This window comes from Leopardus geoffroyi, chromosome D1 (assembly GCF_018350155.1).
Source record: "Leopardus geoffroyi isolate Oge1 chromosome D1, O.geoffroyi_Oge1_pat1.0, whole genome shotgun sequence".
Taxonomy (NCBI): domain Eukaryota; kingdom Metazoa; phylum Chordata; class Mammalia; order Carnivora; family Felidae; genus Leopardus; species Leopardus geoffroyi.
In genome coordinates, this window is record NC_059329.1 from 102,327,090 (window position 1) to 102,347,604 (window position 20,515).

Below are 20,515 nucleotides of genomic sequence, written 5' to 3' on the forward strand. Positions count from 1 at the left end.
TATTTTGAGCTGAGTGAGGGCATAAAAATGAGGGAGCCAGACATGGCATCTCTCTTCAGGCAGTTATAGTCTAGTATTACTGCCATAACCAGTCCAGAACTTAGCTTACGATGCCAAGAGCATTGAACCAATGAGGATATGGTTCAACCATATCCAAACACAGGGAACAAAGGGCCTTTAATAAGGAACTTGGAGTTTAATTCCTGAAAGTGTCCATCAGGAAGAGTCCTGAGTGCTTGGAGAGATGATTCTAGAGGCTAAAATGAACCATCTGCAAACAGGTCACCTGGCTAGCTGTCTGTCTGCAAGAGTTGAGTAAACTCATTATGAAAACATTTTTATCTTACCTTTTTACCATGTGAAGTTCTCAGACTGAGCCAGACATAAGAGCTTCTGGAGTCTATGTTTTCGTAACAACTATTCATAACAACAGGGAGAGCCAGAGTCGGTCTAACTAATGCAGCCAAATCACGGTCTACACTGGGGAAAGGCCCCGGGCCATTACTGTCTGGAGCTTTTGTCTCTAGTCCATAGCTCTAAATTTCACAGGGTCTCCATGTTTTCATTTGTAATCTGGGAGCTGTAATAACCTGTCAAAAATGATTGTTAGGAAGATTCTTTGAGAAAATATAGTCAAATACCCTATGAAAACTCTCCTTATATAATTCCTCCTGGAGGCTCTGTTTTAAGATTTTCTTAAGCTCAAAAGAGCTACCATTTTTAGAGTGGTAAGTAAGTTTCTGCCATCTGGTTTGAAGAATGAAATTTGCCTTTGCAAGAGTCTATCATTCTTGGAGGGAGCTCGTCAGCATATTTAGTTTTGCAGATGTTAGGTGAGCATTCATTTTTTGTTTATTTGTTTTTCAGAGAAAGACCTGAATAAATCACTCTAGGTTATTGTCCAAGTATTGAACTGGCTTCAGTTTCATTTTGATACACAGACTCAAATAACAACATCCAGACTTAATTTCTTTGCATCATTTAGCTCTGCCTCCTTCCTGGGTTGTCCTCGGTCTCTAGCTGGTCTCCCTCCTGATAAAAAATGTCTATAGCAGCCACACATGATTGAAACCAGTGGTGGACAGAAGGCATTTCTTTCCAGGAATTACAGAAAATATCTCCTCAGAGCTTACTGGCTCAGCTTAGATTGTGTGCCCCTCTTTGATACAATTGCAGAGGGGAGGGATAATCAGCTCATGCCGAAGACTCTGAAGGTAGAGCTAATCCTTCCCGACCACAAAACTAGTAGGAAGAATGGCCTGCCAGAGGAAATTTACCAAAATAAGAGAGATTCAACACTAGACCACAAGTGATAGATGTCCACTTAATTGGGGAAAGCAAGATTCCTATGCACATCATTTTAATACAACGTTGATTAAGATGGGCCAGGTAAAGGTGTGGGCAAAGGGCAGGGAGCAGAGAGAGCTTGATTCTGAGAAGGATCCAGGAATGTCACTTCGACTTGAGCACTGGTCTTGATTCTGCTACCAGCACAGTGGAAGCTGGTCTTATCTCATCTTCAGGCGACCCAGGTTCCAGCTGCTACTCCACGACCAGCCTGTCATGTCATATATACCAATGTAGTTCTCCTCCATACAGGTTCCTCGCCTACCAAATAAATAAATAAATAAATAAAAATGTGATCTTAAACTCTTAAGCCTCTCCAGTTCTAACTTTGTAGGATTCCTACGGTGGCATCCTCCTTTTCTGCCCTCAGGTGCCCAGATACCCATGCATCCCTTACACTGTGATGCTTCAGCTGGTCCTGCCCTCTCTGGGTTCTGCTCTGTCTCCTGTCATCAACCAGCCTGACATCAACTGCTTTGCTGGGTAATGAAAGATACGGGATTGTTATTTGCATGTTGACAGAAGCCTTCTAAAACTTGTGCTTTAACATAACAGATTTATTACAAGAATGGAAATTTGAGTATTTTGTTTTTAATCAAGTGGGTGGGACATAGGGCCTTTCTGAAACCATCCATGAACTTGGCTGCCTTCACATACAGCTAGCAGTAGAATAATTAGGAAAACCAGACTTGGGGAAGCCAAGATTTCAGACTTTGATATTTATATAATGTAGAGGGCAACAAACATATTAAAGAACTTTTTATACAAGCATTTGTAATTCCTCTTTGACATAGGAGCTCTGAGTTACCTCTAAGGTCATTTCCCTGAAGCAAGCATGGAGACATTGTGAATTATGAGGTCGTGCTTTGACAGTGACACATTGTCTTGTGTGGCTCAGAGAGAACATGAAGGAATTGCCCTAAGGAAAGAACTGATGTCTCTGGTCAACAGCCCTCAAGAGCTGATGGCTCATTTGCCAACAGCCACCTGAGTGAGCTTCAAAGAGGATCTTCCTCCATAGAGCCTTGAAATAAGATCACAGATCTGGCTAACGCCAGTAAGACCCTGAGCCAGAAACCCTCAGCTAAGCCACATCTGGATTCTAGACTTGAAGAACTGATAGGATAATAACTGTCCTTTATTTTTTTTTTATTTATTTATTTATTTATTTTTTTAGGAATTTCAACGTTTCAACGTTTATTTATTTTTGGGACAGAGAGAGACAGAGCATGAATGGGGGAGGGGCAGAGAGAGAGGGAGACACAGAATCGGAAACAGGCTCCAGGCTCTGAGCCATCAGCCCAGAGCCCGACGCGGGGCTCGAACTCACGGACCGCGAGATCGTGACCTGGCTGAAGTCGGACGCTTAACCGACTGCGCCACCCAGGCGCCCCTACTGTCCTTTATTTTAAATCACTAAGTGTTGGGGTAATTTGTTATACAACAATAGAAAACTCATATAATAAAAGTAATCAAAGATGCCTTTCAGAATCTTGTATAAAAAAAAAAAAACAAAACCCTTTTCCTTCTTGCCCTATATCTGTCTCTTACTCTACAAATCACTTCTGGACATTTGCCATGCTTTAAAAGTCCACTACTTTTCAGGCAATTGCTGGTCTAAACAATTTGATAATTTCCATGAAATGTGCTCTTTCCAAGAAATTGTATAGGTATCCATATCTCAGAAAGGTTTTTTCTCATTAAAAAGGTAGTCCTGGGGCGCCTGGGTGGCTTAGTTGGTTAAGCGTCCAACTTCAGCTCACGTCATGATCTCACAGTTTATGGGTTCGAACCCCATGTCAGGCTCTGTGCTGACAACTCAGAGCCTGGAGCCTGCTTCGGATTCTGTGTCTCCCTCTCTCTCTACTCCTCCCCTGCTTGTTCGTTCTCTCTCTCTCTCTTTCTGTCTCTCTGTCTCTCTCTCTCTCAAAAACAAACAAGTGTTTAAAAATAAATTTTTTTAATAAAATTCATTTTTAAAATGTAGTCTCTGGGAAGTTGTGATAAAACACTTTTATATCGTAACATTTATATTTCTAACATATATATGTTTTGTATATTATATGTATAGCTCCCACAGGATTCTGTTTGCAGGCACCTTAGTTAAGATGAATTTGCATTTTATATTAAGAAGTCTGGACTATGAGAAGAGGAACAAAGTCCATTCAAATACCCTAAAACAGCTGGTGAGTGAAAGCTTATGAACCCCACTGACTCCCAATAGATCATTTGGGGTCATCAGCTGACATTTTTAACAACCTTTTCACCTACCCATCATGTTCTTCCCAAGCCCCAGCATAACCATCACAGGTAAGTGGCTTCATTTGCCAAAAAGCAGGGGGTCCAGCCCTTAGGAAGAGTCCCCATGGTGACTCTTAACTTTGAAAGGTCACAGCTGCTGCTAGAAGAAGAGATATTATTGTCCCTGGGACATCATTGGGACTCTATTAATATTCCATCAAAGTCCTCTAAGGCTTCTCTCTGTGTCTGAATCCTTCATTGGTTTGGTGTTAGACATTATACAATTCACTTCAGCCTTCGAATTCCAATGGGCTTTTAGTCAAATCAACACAAACATTTTTTGTGTATCTGTTTGTTAGGGCAAGGGGAGTTGGGGCAAAGGGAAAGACAAAAATGACTAAAACACAGAAGTTGTTGCTACAAGGTCAGAGACTGTACAGACCTGGATAAACAGGTTCAGCAGTAGTTTGACAATGACCTCGAGGGCACTGGAGTAGAAAGCTGAAGAACTAGAATGTTAACTTCAGCTGGGCCTCTAGACCCCACATGTGCGTGGGCAAGTGACTTCCTTCTCTAGGCCTCGGTTTTTTCACCTGTACAGGAAAGAATTTGGGCTGGATCAGGGATGCTGAAGTCGGAGTAATTCTAGGATAGCCTCCCAAGATTCCCATCACCCAGTGTACACGCTCTGTATAACACAGTCCTCGTGAATACAGGTGGGATCTATGTATGTAAGTGATCTCGCTCCCATCAGTAAGTTATATTCTAAGGAAAAATATTTTTAAAGATGTAATTAAGGTCCCAAATTAGTTGATTTTTCAGTTAATCAAAAGAGGGATTATCTGACTTAATCTTTCTTGAAAAGAGAGACTGAGGGGCGCCTGGGTGGCTCAGTCGGTTAAGCAGCCGACTTCGGCTCAGGTCATGATCTCTCGGTCCGTGAGTTCGAGCCCCACGTCGGGCTCTGTGCTGACAGCTCGGAGCCTGGAGCCTGTTTCAGATTCTGTGTCTCCCTCTCTCTGACTCTCTCCTGTTCATGCTTTGTCTCTCACTGTCTCAAAAATACATAAAACGTTAAAAAAATTAAAAAAAAAAAAAAAGAAAAGAGAGACTGAGTCTTTCTTGAAAATGTTTTCCTGCACACCTGGAAGAACAGAGTTGCTGTGTAGTGAGCAAGACTGGCACACAGAGGATCTCTGTGGGTCCTTGAGAGCTGAGAGTGACCTCCCTCTGACAGCCTGCAAAAAAGTGGGGACCTCAGTCCTGTGACTGCAAAGAAATGAATCTGGCCAACAACTACGTGAGTGTGAAAGAACACCTGAGCTCCAGGAAGGAACAGCCAACCTTTTGATTGCAACTTTGTGGGACCTTGAGCAGAGGGCCCAGATAAGCCCAGCGTGCCCAGACTCCTAACCCACAGAAGCTGTGAGATAATAAATATATGTTGTTAGGAGCTGCCAATTTTGCATTAATCTGTTTCACAGTAAATGGAAAATGAGTATAGATTCTAAATGAGTTCCATCTCACCTGCTAATTCTAACAATTCATAATGTCTGCCTGGAGCACCATATTGGAAAGGATTCAAAATCTTTTTGTAGATTAAGCTACAGAAAGTGTCATAATTGATTAATAAAACCTACCATGGGGGTTATTAGTTTGGACTCCTCTGATTGTAAGCAACAGAAAATATCACCTAAATTAGCTTCAGGAGGGAGAAGGAATTGTTAGATCTGGCATTTCTTCAGCAAATATTTACTGAACCTTACTGTATGAGATGTTCTAAGCACTGAAGTTACAAAAAGATGAGTCCCTGACCTCAGAGCTCACATTTTAGAGGTCATGGGAACTAGAGACTTGGGTTCTTGAAAAGAGACTCAAAGCTCTCAATGGCAACCCCATGGAAGAAGTCACAGACTATTGGAGAACATTCCTCAGATCACATCAAAGCTGGAAGAGCCTGTACCTTTCCACCAAGTGCCCATCAGTTTCCCACAAGTAGCAAGGATCTAAGACCCAGGGTGCTCTCTCTGATAATCATGTGATATCATGGAAAGAGCACGGAACTTAAAGTCAGTGTCACCAGGATTCAAATCCTGGCTCTGCCACTAATTATGGGATCATCGACGAGGTACCATATTCTTTGGAGCCCCTCGTCTATAAAAGTGGGGATAATGACACCCACCTACAAGTTCTTGTGTGATTGAGTGAGATAACAGGACACATGGCAATACCTAACAGACACCTAGTAATGAACGGGAATAACAAAGGTGGAGCCTGCACTGTGGCATGAACACGCACTGGCATATTGGACCAGGAGCCACAAGTCCTACACAGTCTACAGGCTGATGTAGATGATAGTTAGGACCCTGGAATTTGGACCAGACTCTCTTGGTTAGAATCCCAGCTCCACCATTTACTAGCTGTAGGGAGTATTTGAATTTCATAAGTTACATGAATTTCAAAGTTATTTGAACATTCCATGTCTCATTTTTGTCTCTCTGTAAAATCAAGATAATCATAGTCCCTAATTCATAGGGCTCTTGTGAGAGTAGAATGAGTTCAGTAGATGTAAAAACCTTCAGAAAAATGTCTAACACGTTCACACTCAATAAATGTTAGCGATTATCATTATTATTCATCCATCCAACACACATTTGTTGTTCCAAGAGCTATGTTAGGGGCTAGAATTGCATAAATGTATATGGTTTGCTCCTTGGAGGATCTCAGCACAAACAGATAAATAGATTCTTTTAATTACAAAATGAAATCATAATCACAGCAACAGAAGACTTGAAATACTGTGGGAGTCCAGAAGAGGGAGCCTAACATTGGAAGAAGGAGAGAGTCTTCCCAAAGAAGGGAACATGGCAACTGTACCTTATTTTAATAAGCCATATAAACAGGAAAGCCAAAAAGAACGGGGGAGGGAGGCAAAGCCGCTGAAAAATTAGAAAGATCCCTACCTGAGAAACATCACGCTGAGGGAAAGAAAGTAAGAATGAGATTCCTAACGCTATACAATTGCTGAAATACCAAGACTTGCATACAAAATGACCACTTAAATTTTGCAAAATCACATACAAAAAATCAAAAATTCTCATGAAATATACTGAATGGGAGTGTCGAGAAGAAAATATAAACGCATAAATAACAATTTAAAGAGAAAGAAAACAAGATCATGAACACCCAGTGGTGGTGATGCATCATCAGCTGGGCGTGGGAGTGGGGGAGCAAAATATGTGCAAATTTGCCAGCGAATATTGCATCTGAAATTCTGGAAGGGTCAGATCACTGTTGGTGAAACAAGGCATCACATCATTTGATCTGAATTCTCAAAGGTAAAGTTATGAGCAGTGCATACACATGCTCAGACACACAAGTTTAATTGTGAAGACGAACACAGGCCCACCTGGGCCATCAGGAAAGGATGCTTCAGGTCTGCACTAGCTTACCTGGCCCACTTATGAGTTATAAACTGGTGCTTGCCCTGGACAAACTCGGTAGTAACAGAGCGCACAGGTCAGCAAGCAAGAGTGGAAGCTGGATGTCGGCACCATGAATGCCCACAGCAGAGCATCCTTGTGCAGAATGCAGCTGCACAACCCTCCTAGAAGGTCCTGAGGATCAAGCCTCCAGAAAAATCCTGAGCAGCCCTAAACCACACACACTACAAAGAAGCAAAGGCACAGAAGGTGCAGATGGTGAGAGCGCCCCCTTTTGGCAGATCCAGGAGCACTGAGCCTCGGAGTGGGAAAATTGCCAATATCAGCCTCCCACGTCAGAGCATTTCCTGCACTTGGGAAAGACTGTCTCTTGCAATGGGAGATAATATCCCATCATCTTCAAATGGAATGTCTACGGTGCTGCTCTAGGAATTCCCATGACTTTTTTAACTTCAAATCATTTTCCCCCCTGGCCAAGACAATGTAACCCATACTCTGCCTTTCTTTCTCTGGCCTAGGATCTTCTATGGAGAAGCTACACCCGCATTCTTAACTGGAAAGAATGGGTGGATGTTAACATGTGGCAAAGGGAGAAGAGGTAATGGGAAGTAATGGAAGATGAGATATGGAGGGATTAAAGGAATAAACAGCCTGAAGTGGTAAAGAACAAATCCTAATCAAAGTGGTTTCTTTACTTAATACAAAAGATTAAAAATCTGAAAAGGACTTTTACATCCATTTACATCATAAGTTAATGGGATCTTCACAACAGTCCTGAAGAATCAATATTAAAATCATGAGTAGTGCTGGAGGGGGAAGAAGGGGCATCACGAAGGGCGGGATGGGAGGGATAAATTCTCAAGGTCGGGAGGCCATGGCCGGCTCCTTACCAGAGGAGAAAGCATTTTTAACTGTAGAAGGACATAGCAGGCACTCAGACACTGCTAATAGGGTTGTAGACTTTGCAGACAAATGGATCTGGATTCCAGCCAGCTAGAGATTTGGAAAGTCCATAGTCATTCTGAGCTAATTTTCTTATTTACAAAAGGGGATATAATAATACCCACATCATAGGGTTACTTGGAGGGATAAATGTTTACAAAGTGCCTATAACCATTCAATAAATAGAAGCTACTATTCATTCATGTACTCAATTAATATCACTGAATGCTTTTTTGAGTCAATCACTGATCCAAGCCCAGGGTACAATGTTTGGCAAGAGACAGACACGGTAATTGTCCTCATGAAACATACAGTCTTGTGGGGTACACAGGCAACAATAGAATAATTGCCAAAATAGGTATTAATCATAAATTATTCTAAGTCACTCTATCCTACCACTTTTTCACTATGTCTCATGTCTCATATCCTTCCTTCTTTAGCTTACCTTCCATGGTCAATCACCATTGCAATCCTCTGGGAACACAGTTTCAACACCTTTGTCCCTCTCTTGCTTTGTCATATTCACTTGGTTAAAGCATAGCTCTAATCCAACCCGCTGGACCCTCTGCACTGTTACCCATTCAACTAACAGAAACACAGGCTACCATGTTGGCTGGTCCCACTCTATCCTCTCACCGTCCCAAAGCCCCTGCTGCTATCTGGCAACCACGCTGAGTGTCCTCAGTCCATCCACTTTCTTAGCCAACTGTTTCATCCCATCTCTTCTCTCCTCCAATCTCTAACATGACTGCCCCATCCTTCCTCATAGCTAGAGAATCTGGTTATTTCACAGAGAAAATTAAAAAGAACTTCTGCAATTTTTCTTGACCAAATCTTACCCGCCTGCCTGATTCTCTGTCCATCTACTCCTACCGTCCCTCCCACGCTCACGCTCCTATTTAAAGCTAACCTCTCTATTTGCACACCAAGTCCCATCTCTTCTTGCCTAGTCATGAACATCGTTGTTGGCATTTTCTCCTTCCTCTTTTACAGCTTCAGCTTCCCCCTTTCTCCTGGACCATTCCCATCAGCATCCAAATGTGCTGCTCTTTCTTCCAATATTAATATAACACACACACACCCAAAATCCTTACTGGTCCATCCCTTTTTTTCTCTTTACAGCAAAACTCACCAAAAGAGTTGTCTAAACTCACTGTGTCTAAATTTTTTCTTCCCATTCTCACTTAAATCTACTCCAAACAAGTTTTTGTCACAACTGCTTGCCTCAAGATCAGTCCTGATCTTACCTCACCTTTCATTAGCACTTAACACAGTTGGTGATTCTCTTATACCCCAAACACTTTCTTCACTTGGCCTCCAGTTGCCTGGTTTTTCTCTGACCTCCCTAGCTGTTCAACCTGCTTCACTGGTTCCTCCATATGTCCTTGACCTCTAAGTGAAAGAGAGTCCTAGGGATCAGTCCTTGAATCTCTATTTTTATCCATAGGCATTCGTGGTGGCTTTAATACCATTTAATACCATCGATGCCCATGACTTCCAAACTCATATGTCTAACCCAGATCTCTCCGCCTTTTGAGTAATTATACTCAACAATTACTCTACACCTCTACTGGAGTATCTAATGGATATTTCAAATTTAACATAAATATTGAAAATCCCCAGATAGTCCCCCTAAAACCTGTTCCTCCTGAACCATTTCTGATCTCATTTAACAGTGATTCCATGTTTCCAGTCTCTCAGATCAAACACACTGGGGTCATCCTTAATTCTTACCTTTCCCCACATTCAATATGTCAGAACATCCTCTCAGATACAGTCTCTTCTTTTGCCTATATCTTCAAGATATATCCTGAATTCTATTGCTTCCCACCATTTCCTCTGCTATGACCCTGATTTCAGCCAAGCTACAATCACCTCTCCTTCTGTATCTTTGTAATAATCGCCTAACTTATCTCCCTGCTTCTGTATGTATCCTCCTACAAGCTATTCCCCACACAGCAGCCAGAGGAGCATGCTACAACAAGTCAGATCTTGTCTCCCTCTCTGCTTAAGACCCTCCAATGGGTCCTAAGCCAAGCTCCTTACCACATGCTCCAGGGCTACAAGGCTGACCCTATCACCTCTTTAACCCCAGCACCAACCACCCCATGTCCCTCACTCCATTCCAGCCATCCTGGCCTCTTGCAACTTTTCCAAAATGCCAAACTTGCCTCTGTCCCTGGATCCTTACCCTGGCTGTATTCCCTCTGCCTGCAATTCTCCCAGATATTGGTCGTCCTCACTCCCTCACTTCCTCCAGGTCTTTACTCAAATGTTGGCTTCTCACTGAGGCTTGTCCTGTATACCTCACCTAAAATTCACCCTCATATACACACATTCCCTTACTCCTGTCCTCACCTTTTATTTTCCTCCTTCAGAGGAGGAAAATTACTATAATTTACTATGTATATTTGATTTGAATTAAACTATGAGCTTGATGAAGACAGAGATTCTTGCCTGTTTCCCTTATTACCATCTATCTGGAGCCTAGAACAGTATTTAGTGCACAGTAACTTTGAAGGAATGAATGAATGAATATGGAACCTGAGTTTCCAGTAACTTTAGTAATTTCTCCCAATTACAAATGTGACAACTAGTAAGTGTCACAGCTAGAACGCAAGCCTCTTCTCAGGACGCCCATGTTTTCAAGATGGTGACCTTCCCAAGCCAGGATAGAAAACTCTCCATCCCTGTTTGGAAGAGGCTGCCCAAGATTCCCATTCTTCCTGAATTCTCATAAAATATTTATAATCCTATGAAATAAGTTTTCCCGGTGCTCCTGCTAGGACTTATTATTCATCTTTAATTTAGTCGATCCAAACAGACAGAAGAAGAGTTGCTGCCCTATGAATAAAGAAGCACATAAACAGCTCCCTAAATTCCAAGTTGCAATCAGCAATTCCAGGGAGCCAAGTGACTTTATATACACCAAGACAGCCATTACCAACCCTGCTATAAGTACTACACCCACAGAGAAGACCAGGCCTTATCTCAATTCACAAGGCCACCACGAAATGAAGATCCATTGGTGGAAACTGAACTTGATATAGCTCTCCCCTTCAGGGCACCATTATCTAGAAATTCAGTGTCCTGACTTGCCTGGGAATTTTATATTAAGCTGATAGAATTTCCACATTTGCTGAGTGCTAAACTGTATGCAAGGCAGTCTATTCTGTTGAGAGACGGGTATAAGATAAAAAGAAGAAAATAATACCATTTTGAAATGTATTATGTGTTGAACTAAGAGCTTGGTAATCAGTATATCATTTAATCCTTGCAGCAACTCTGCAACATGGTATAATGTCCACGTTATGACTAGGAGCTAAGTCAGCTCATCTTCCTACAGGCCATAGACAAATAAATACCACAGTGGAAATTCCAATCCAAGTCCCTCTGACTCCATGTGTCCTTACCTAGTATGCCAGACCAGCTTTAGCTAAGATGGTTAAGAAGTTAAGAGGGGGTAAAATTCAGACTCACCCCTTGTTCCCAGAAGCTGAGATGTCCAACAGAAAAACATCTAACTCTGATTTTCTGTGTGTGCTGATCACTGGAATGATACCTGTCAGGGGAAACATGTATCCTCTATGTATAAGACATTTGAATTATGTTTGAATTATAGGAAAGGTTAAAAGACTGATATGAGGTAAAGGCAATCCCAAGGGGAAGAGACCTAACCTGAAAAAAAGAGAAAATCTTGAATCGACTAAAGCAACGATCTTCATATGTACAAGATCGAAGGTACATACACATCCCCACTCTGCAAAAGAGATCAATAACTGTACCCTAACAGGAGGACCCTCACACTAAACTCCCACACATGCCATCTGTTTGGAATTGTTAAAGGGATAAAGAGAGCATCAGCCCCTAAAGTTCTCTCCCTTTGACCTGAAGGCCTCCATCTTTTTATCTTAAGATCTGAACTTCCAGATAGGCAATGGGTTAACAACTTGCATCTAAAAGCTAAAAGCCCCTAGGAAAATTACAATCTATAAATCACACCTCACTCTGTATTGATTTACTCCCTTGGCTTCCTTCTGACCCAGCTGAGAGCTAGCATCTGATGCACAGAGTATTGATGGGGAGGAAGGAGGGGGAAGGAAGAGGAAGAAGTAATTGTAGAACCTGAAATAGACCCCAAAGGGGCAGGTCTGAGTGAAGTCCTGAGGCTGAGATGTCTGTGAGAGCTTAGACACAGGAAAGGATGAGACCAATGCTAGGAAGAAGGAATCATTACAAGGCACCGAAACCCAATTCAAACCGGCCTCAGCAAATTAGGGAATCGACTGGATCATGTCTCGGGTCTAAACTGTGAAGTAGCTAAATGTGCAGGCTTTGCCACCACTTTGTCTGAGGTAAGATCTCTGCTCAAACCCTTACTCACCATAGGACCTTGAGCGTGTTACCTAACTTCTCTGGGCCTTACTTCGCTCATGTGGGTGAGGCCACGATGATAAATTCATGCCTACTTCATTGATTCGTTGTGGGGATTGGGTAAATCAACACATGTGTTATGGGTTGAATTATGCCGCCCAAAAAAGATACTTTGAAGGGCTCACCCTCAGTACCTGAGAATGTGACCTTATTTGGAAACAGGATCTTCAGAAATGTAATCGGTTAAGATGAGGTCATACCGGAGTAGAGTGGGCCCTTTATCCAATGTGACTGCTATCCTTCTAGAAGGGGAGAAGGGACGCGGGGACACAGACACAGGAGGAGAGCACCATGGGTTCTTGGAGGCAGGATGTGCCACAGCTGCCAGACAAGGAACACCTGGGGCTACCAGAACCTGTAAGAGGCAAGAAAGGAATCTCTCCTTCAGGTCACAGGTCGCGTATCAGTCTGCTTGGGCTGCCGGAGTCAAATACCGTGGACTGGGCAGCTAGAACAACAGAAATTCGTTTTCTGGCAGATTGCAGGCTGGAAGTTCCAGATCAGGGTCCAGCAGGGTCAGTTTCTGGTGCGAGTTCTCTTCCTGGCTTGCAGGGGGCCAACTTCTCACGTGGCAGAGAGAGAGCTAGAGAGCTCTCTTGTGTCTCTTCTTATAAGGACAGTAATACTATCAAACCAATGGCCAACTCTATGATCTTATTTACCCATAACGACTTCCCTATATGCCCTTTCTCCTGAGGGTTAAAGATTCAACATATAAATTGGGGGGCCTAATTCAGCCTGTAGCCAAGAGCATGGCCCTGCCAACACCTTGAATCTGACTCTTCAGCCTCCAGAACTATGAGACAACACATTCGTGTTGTTTTCAACCGCCCAGTTCATAGCGCTGGGTTACGGCAGCCTGAGAAAATGTTGACAACTTGTGAAATGCTGACACCCGTGCCTGGTACCTAGTATCTAAGACATGTCAGCTGTTATTATTACAACTCAGATGCTGTTCAATCCAGGTCCTTAACCAATGTCATCAGGAACTTCTTTCTCTTCATCTCTCAGCTTTGCTTTCCTCTGGACTCAGCCTCAAGAGCCCTCGTGTCGATTCACCCTCCTGGCGCTCCCTGAGAACTCCAGTCTTCTAAGCCACCAGCCTAGGGGCTTGGCAAAGAGACACGCCTCTTCTGAGTCATTCTGGCAAAAGTCCTGGGACGGAATCTATTGGCCTGGAGGCGGTCACATGCCCATCCCTGAGCCAATCACGGTAGCCAGAGGGTGCGGTGCTTTGGCCAGACTTACCCACCCTGCAGCCATGGCTGGAGTCAGCTCCGCTTGAACCGCGTGGACCCAGAATGGAGACAGTGGTTTGGAAATGGAAACTCAGGCTGCTAGCGCCAGAAGGGGTACCGGGATGTGGAGGAGGCAGAAACGACGGATAATCATCGCGGGGGATTGATTTCAGCAACCTGAAGTGTATCAACATCCCTGAAGTTTTCATTCTGTTCCTGGTACTATACTAGTAAGAATTACTGGCGATGAACCACGGAAACAAGGGTTCATTACCTTAAACAGAAATGAATTTTCTGGGGTCTCTGCTAGGTCAGAAAGCTGGAGAATCAGCCTTGCACCCGAGTGAGCAATGCTAACCCCGGCCAAGGGCTTCCCTGTGTTCTGCCAGACAGAGGCCAAGGAGCATGGATGTCTTGTCCCTCTTCTGGCTTCTGTGCAAGAGGTGGGACCCTTCCACCGACCCCCTTAGGATTCCCTCCACCAACCGAACGAGTAGACCGTCCGGATGTTGAGCCCACAAAGAGAAAGGTTCACCAGTTTCCTGCTCAATGGCAGCACGGGAGGGGTCATGACTCAAACAAGGCCCTGGAGTCTTCCAGAACCCGCGATCCAGGTGGGGAGGGACTGCTTCAGAACCAACCCACACCCAGGTCAGAGGGCAGGGCCGAGCCCACCCAGCGAGATACTTTGCGGGAACCAGAGAAAGTTCCACTGGAGAAGTGGCAGCGAGGCAACGAGGGGCGTTTCGACAGGAGCCCAAGTGCCGGAGTCGGGGTAGAAAAAGAGGATTCGGGAAGAAGCAGCGGCAGGAGTGAAGACCTGGACGAAAGTAAAATCAGGCAAATGGAACAGGGGAGCCTTTCTTGGTTCAGGAAGTTTGTTTTGTAGCAGCATCTCAGTGCCTCCAAGATGCTCTTCCAAAACAGCTGTTCCCCAACAACTACTTAGGGCTTGAAATCAAGGAAAACATTCCCACGCCCATTCCGCACTCAAAATAGAAGCTGAGGAGACACAGAAATGCGAGGCCACTATGACAGCCTGAGTCGAAGCTTTTTATGGAACAAAGCGCTCCGTGGGCCCCGAAGGCCTCCCTCCTCCTCCTCACAACACTGTGAGGTTGTTGCCCTGAGCGCCTTCAGTCAAGGCGGCCTGGAGGGAGCAAGGGCGAGCAGCCGTCTGGGGCCAGCGCCAGCCTCCAGTTCCTCTGCACCCCTGCCAGCGTGCTCTTCCCAGGAAGGATGCGGTCCCCAAATAATGAGAGTCGTCTCCGGCTTTTACTGAGCGCTTGCCAGGGCTAGAGCTGTGCCGAGAGCCTCGCTCAGGTGACAGCCTCTTTGGTAGGTGCTGCTCTCATCCCCATTTTACAGAGAAGGAAACTGAGGCGGAAAGCTATGGAGTCATGTGCCCACGATCACTTGGAGAGACCTGTCATCCTGCCTCACACCGCACCGGAGAATGCTAACTGAAATCTCTGCGGCATGGGACACTTGTCAAAGGCTGAGGGAGGGGAGGGGCCCGGCAGGGGGAGGGGCGAGCTGAAGGTTGAATACTTGCAAGGTGGCAGATTCTGGGCTGAGTACTCCACACAGTGTAGAAAATACAAGCAAAACCTATGTAGTAGATATACTACAATGTGAATGATTTAATGCCACGGAACCGTGCATTTATATATGGTTAAAACGGTACATTCTATGTTATATATATTTTACCACAACAAAAACATCTATCCGGTAATATTATGTGGCAGGTTGTGCTCTGCCCGGGAGCCAAGAGCCCTGGGAGGCAGGCGGCATTTCCCATCCCCAGGGGACAATGAAGAAGTGGAAATTCCCAGGGGTTCCCAGAAGAATGGAGGAGTCCCCTTGGTCAGGGTCCCCCAGCTGGGGCCCGCGTGCAGTTCTATTCTAGTCTGCTGTAGATAGTGGTATTAGCAGTGATATTGCGAGTTCTGTTAGTGTTAATTAGTGTTATTCATTACTGATTGCATTATTAGAAGTGGTATTAGTCCTAATGCTCTCAGTACTCACTACAGTGCCCCCCCTTAACCGCTGCCTGGCTTCCCATGGTTTCAGTTATCCGTGGTCAGCCGCGATCGTGCAATAGATGATCCCTCTGACGCATCATCCAAAGGTCAGTAGTACCTAACGCTGGGTCAGAACGTCTACACCAGTCACCTCCCTTCATCTCATCACGTAGGCGTTTTATCATCCAATATCATCGCAAGAAGAAGGATGAGTGCTGTAAAAGGAAGATATTTTTAGAGACCCTATTCTCATGGCAATATGCAGATGTTATTTTAATTGTGTTATTTTATTGTTTGATTATTGTTCATCTCTTACTGTGCCTTGTTCACAAATCAAACCTTATCATACATGAGTATGTGCAGGAAAAAGAGTGTATATAGGATGAAGTATTATCTGAGGTCTCAGGCATCCAGTGGAGAGCCTAGAACGCATCCCCTGCTGATAAGGGAGGACTGCTGTGCTTAGCATAGATTTAGAAGCAGCCAGTGTGGTTTGGAGTCACAACTGGACCATCTATTAGCTGTGTGATCATGGGCAAGTTACTTGACTTCTCTGTGCCTGCCTGCTCATTCTTAAAAGAGGGGTAATAAGAGTGCCTCTTTCACAGGATCGTCACGTGGACTGAAATGAGATAGTTGGTCAAAAGTGCTTACAGCAGTGCCTGTAAAATAGCAGGTATGAAATAAAATATGCTACTACTAAGTTCTGCCGGAGGGAAATTGTCTCAAGGGGCTGTGCAACTGGCCTGAGGCCACATAACTAATGAAAGAGGAGAGTCTCATGCCTTTTCTGGCCCCAGTGGAAGAAGGAGGATGTTCACGGGGACAACATGGTACTTCTCGCAGCCATCAGACGACCATGACAGAGGGATTTCTGGAAGAGATCTTAGATCAATGAAGGAAGGCTCAGGTATCTTGCTGAGTAAGAGGCTCTCTGATAAATCTATAAAGTTTAAAGCTATATAGACAGTCTGTCCACAAAATGCATACACGGGAAAGACGAAAACCTACAGCCAAGTTCCCAGGATTCTCAGATCCCTGAAGTTCACCCCCCATCCAGGGGAGCCCTGTGATAAGAACTCCTACCCTGGATGACCCAGCCCAAACCCCACACACGTTTTGACTTAGAAAGAAATCTACCAGACAGGGTAGGGCAGCAGTTCCCACTTCTGTTTGTGATCCATTAAGACCGTTGTGCCATACAACAATGTAACTTCGTAACGGCCTTCCGGAGAGATTAGGATTCAGGGAGACACCCTATTTTGAGAATCAGGGGTTTATAAGACTCGCCCAAGGTCACTCAGGTAAAATGAGATCAGTGCGGGGCTGGCCCTGAGAAATGACCCCACCTAAGGGGTCCTGACCCCATCCCATGGTCTCTCCACCTTCACACAGCCTGAAGATACTTTCAAATGAATTAAACTTTGAAAACTTTTCAAAACAGCTCTGCAAAGAAAAAAATTCTGCAGAGAAAAAGAAAACTAGAAGGGAATCCACCAAGATCTTAGTAGTGGGGGCTCTGAGAAAATGGGATGTAACCTTTTTGTTCCCTTTTACTTACTTTTAAATATTCTTCCAACTTTTGTACAATAAATATGTATTCCATATGAGATCTTTGAAAGTAAATCCTCATTCAATATGTATATGTTCATATTTTGGTTTCCTGGGCAAATATTTCATTTAGAATATTAACCCATTTAATTTATCCTTGCTTTTTACTTTTAAAAAATGAGGGATGGGTTGGGGAACTGAAATGAATTTACTTGACAGTGAAGCATAACAAAGGTGGGATGGAAAACTCTAGGATTTGATTAGCAACTCCGTGAAGAAGGGCAGATGCAGACCTACAATTTTTAGACTTCTGTATTGAACTTGAAGAGAAAAAGAAATTAATAGTGCAGCCTTGGATGATTCAATAAAGCATCTGTTTTCAGATCTTTGGTGCTTTTATAAGAATGCCATTAGGAAGAAGAAGGTCAGGAAGACAGAAAAATGCCTGCATCCTGGGAGTGTGATAACAAAAGAATAATGAGCGAGCCCTACATCTGTCTAGCGCTTACCAGTCCTCAAAGCCCATTTGTAATAATTAGCAATTGGAAAGAACCCAAATGGCCAACAATAGGGGAATGGCTAAATAAACAGTGGTCGATTAACTCAGATGGAATACTTCATAAAGAGAGACAATGGTGAACTCCCAGACTCCGCTGATTCTGGAAATGTCTGTGTGACCTCATGTTACCTAAGAAAAAAATGAAGCACAGAGTGGTGCCTTGGGACTCCAACAAGGCATTTTCAAAACCAATCACATTAGCTTCTCAGGCAAGATGGAGAAATGAGGGCTTCATTGTTGCAGAAAAGAACGAATGTCCGATTCCAGCTCCCTCAGAAACTGGCTGAGTAGCCAGAGAGAGCTTAAAGGCGATCCCTTATTTGTGTAGATAATGCATTTCTGTCTCTAAATTTTTCAAAAGGCTGAGTTGGTAAATTAGCTTGCATGTCATGAAGAGAATTCTTTTCCCAAAGATGAAAAAAATATGTAAAATCTCTAATACGTCAAGCCTTCTTAAGATGATCTCTCTGGCTTTATTTCTAGCAATTCATATCATCTTTAATCCCACTCTTCTTTTCAGCTGAACCTGATATCTGAAGGCTTAAGTCAAGAGTTCACTTTTTTTGGCATCCCCAACCAATTTCATTTTAGTGTCAGTTTGCATTGAGTATTAAATACTAAGTCTATTGTCAACAGCATTAGAACCTAATTTTTTTCAAGGTTCCACACAAACCAGCAAACCATGAGTCAGGCATGAGGGTCTTGGCCTTGTTCTATCTGACATTTTTGTCTCTGAGATTCAGCAAAGAACAAATTCAAATAATGTAAGAACTTTTAGTACAATGCCTGACACATAATTTGTCCTCGGTAGATGGTTACTAAATTTTATTTTGGATGATAGTTTGAAGATTAATGGCAAATAATGGTGCAGACAGAATACTATTTTAAAAATAGAACAGTGTTAGCCTAGAAGAAGGTCCCTGCTAACACACACCAGGGCTCCTGGCTTTGCTCACCGTTAAGATTTTTATCCCTGCATCAAGCGGTGATATAAAGGTCAGACCATCAAATCTGTGAATGGCGAAAAGCCAAGAAGGGGAGCAAATGTCTTGGCTGATGGGACAAAAATCTAGAATAATTTTGCCAAGTTCTAAGGTATGGTTTATACATACCAAGATGAAAATTCATGAGGGCAATGGAAGACCTTTCACTTACATTCAAAAAGACTAATTGCCCAAAAACAGGTTGGAGAAAAAATAACTTAACTCTGGCATGTGCAGAAAGGGTTTAGGGACTCTGGCTAGCAAGAAGTCCGTTGTGAGTCAGTTACAATCTGACTCCACAGAAAGCTAATACCTACTTAGGATGAGGGGCAAGGATGCTTTGAGAGCTTTGAGGTTGGTTCTCTTAAACTTACTGTAGGGGTGCCTGAGTTAAGCATCTGACTCTTGACTTCAGCTCAGGTCATAATCTCACAGTTCATGAGATCAAGCCCCATGGTGGGCTCTGTGCTGAGTGTGGACCCTGCTTAGGATTCTCTCTCCCTCTCTCTCTCTGCCCCTCCCCTGCTTGTGCATGCACACACACGCTCTCTCTCAAAATAAATAAATAAATAGATAGATAGATAGATAGATAGATAGATAGATATTTTTTAAAACTTACTTTAAAAAGGAAATAAGCAGGATAAGATTTGTGTTTGGAAGAGAGTGACCAGAGCAATCAACGAGAGGACTCATGGCTTCATCATCTGCAGAATATTTGAAGTACCTGGTCAAAAGAAAATGTTCTGGGGGATATAATAGCTTACTTCAAATGCTACCAGCTATAGATGAAGAATTAATATTTACCGTGTGGCCCATCAGGGTAGGATCAAATGTGAAGTGAGAAGGCTCAACCAATCAGGACTTTCCAGAAATGAATCACATTGGAAGTCTACCTTTAATGGAGGTGTTTGAACACAGACAGGAGAACTGCCAGCTGGAAAGGAGTAGGAATTCCTCCTTACAGTGATAAGGAGGCAGGTGCCCTTAAAAAAACAACCTCTAACATTGTTCCCTGTTCTGATCTTGTGTCTGTGACCATTTGAATTTAAGTATGCAGAAATAAGTGTGCGCAAGGCTAAAATTGGAAGTAAATATAGAAAGATGTGAACAATTGACAGTTTAATGTGCATTAGGTTCCTTCTTCATTTATCCACTCCCTTCCTCATACCATGTAAGAAGTGTGCATGTGTATGTGATGTGTGTGTGTGTGCATGCAAATAATAACCTAGACCAAAATATATATAAATTAGAGAAGGCCAGTTCTGAGAGCAAAAAGCAAACTGCTATATTAGAATGATGGTCACTTAGGTTCTATGCAGTCACTAAATAAACTATGAATTTGGCACTGAGCTTCCTGGTTGCCAAAGCAAAAAGGGGGAAAGTCGTCAGTCACATGATTCCTGAGGTTCACAAGAAGAAAATGTATTGGATCTTCAGAGCAAGCAAAATTTCTCCTGGCAATAAGTCCTGAAGAGACTAGGTCTACAGGGCCACTGATTAATGTCAAACCCAGTGTCCTTTACAAAATCCCTGCAGCAGACAGAATAATGTGCGCCTTAAAGCTGTTTTTGACTGTTTTAGAGGACCAAGAGTGTGACTGAAGGGGTCAATGCAGCAGAAACAATTCTCTGCGGACCTGGAAAACATGGTTTGAATTTTTTTACAGTCTGGGTAACCTAAAAATTAGTAGTATCTAAACTGTATTTTAAAATGGGGTGGATGATGTAGACTGCAGGCTATCCTTTCTATGCAT

At 43.4% G+C, this 20,515-nt stretch overlaps 1 long non-coding RNA gene across 1 annotated transcript; it reads right to left on the reverse strand.

Moving 5' to 3' along the window:
- Positions 1 to 829: 829 nt before the first annotated feature.
- On the reverse strand, positions 830 to 19,577 carry LOC123601693. Its single transcript, XR_006714242.1, has 2 exons — positions 19,382 to 19,577; positions 830 to 1,608 (listed from the first exon to the last, which is right to left on the reverse strand). It is a non-coding gene; the product is annotated as an uncharacterized LOC123601693 (long non-coding RNA).
- Between the last annotated feature and the right edge of the window lie 938 nt (positions 19,578 to 20,515).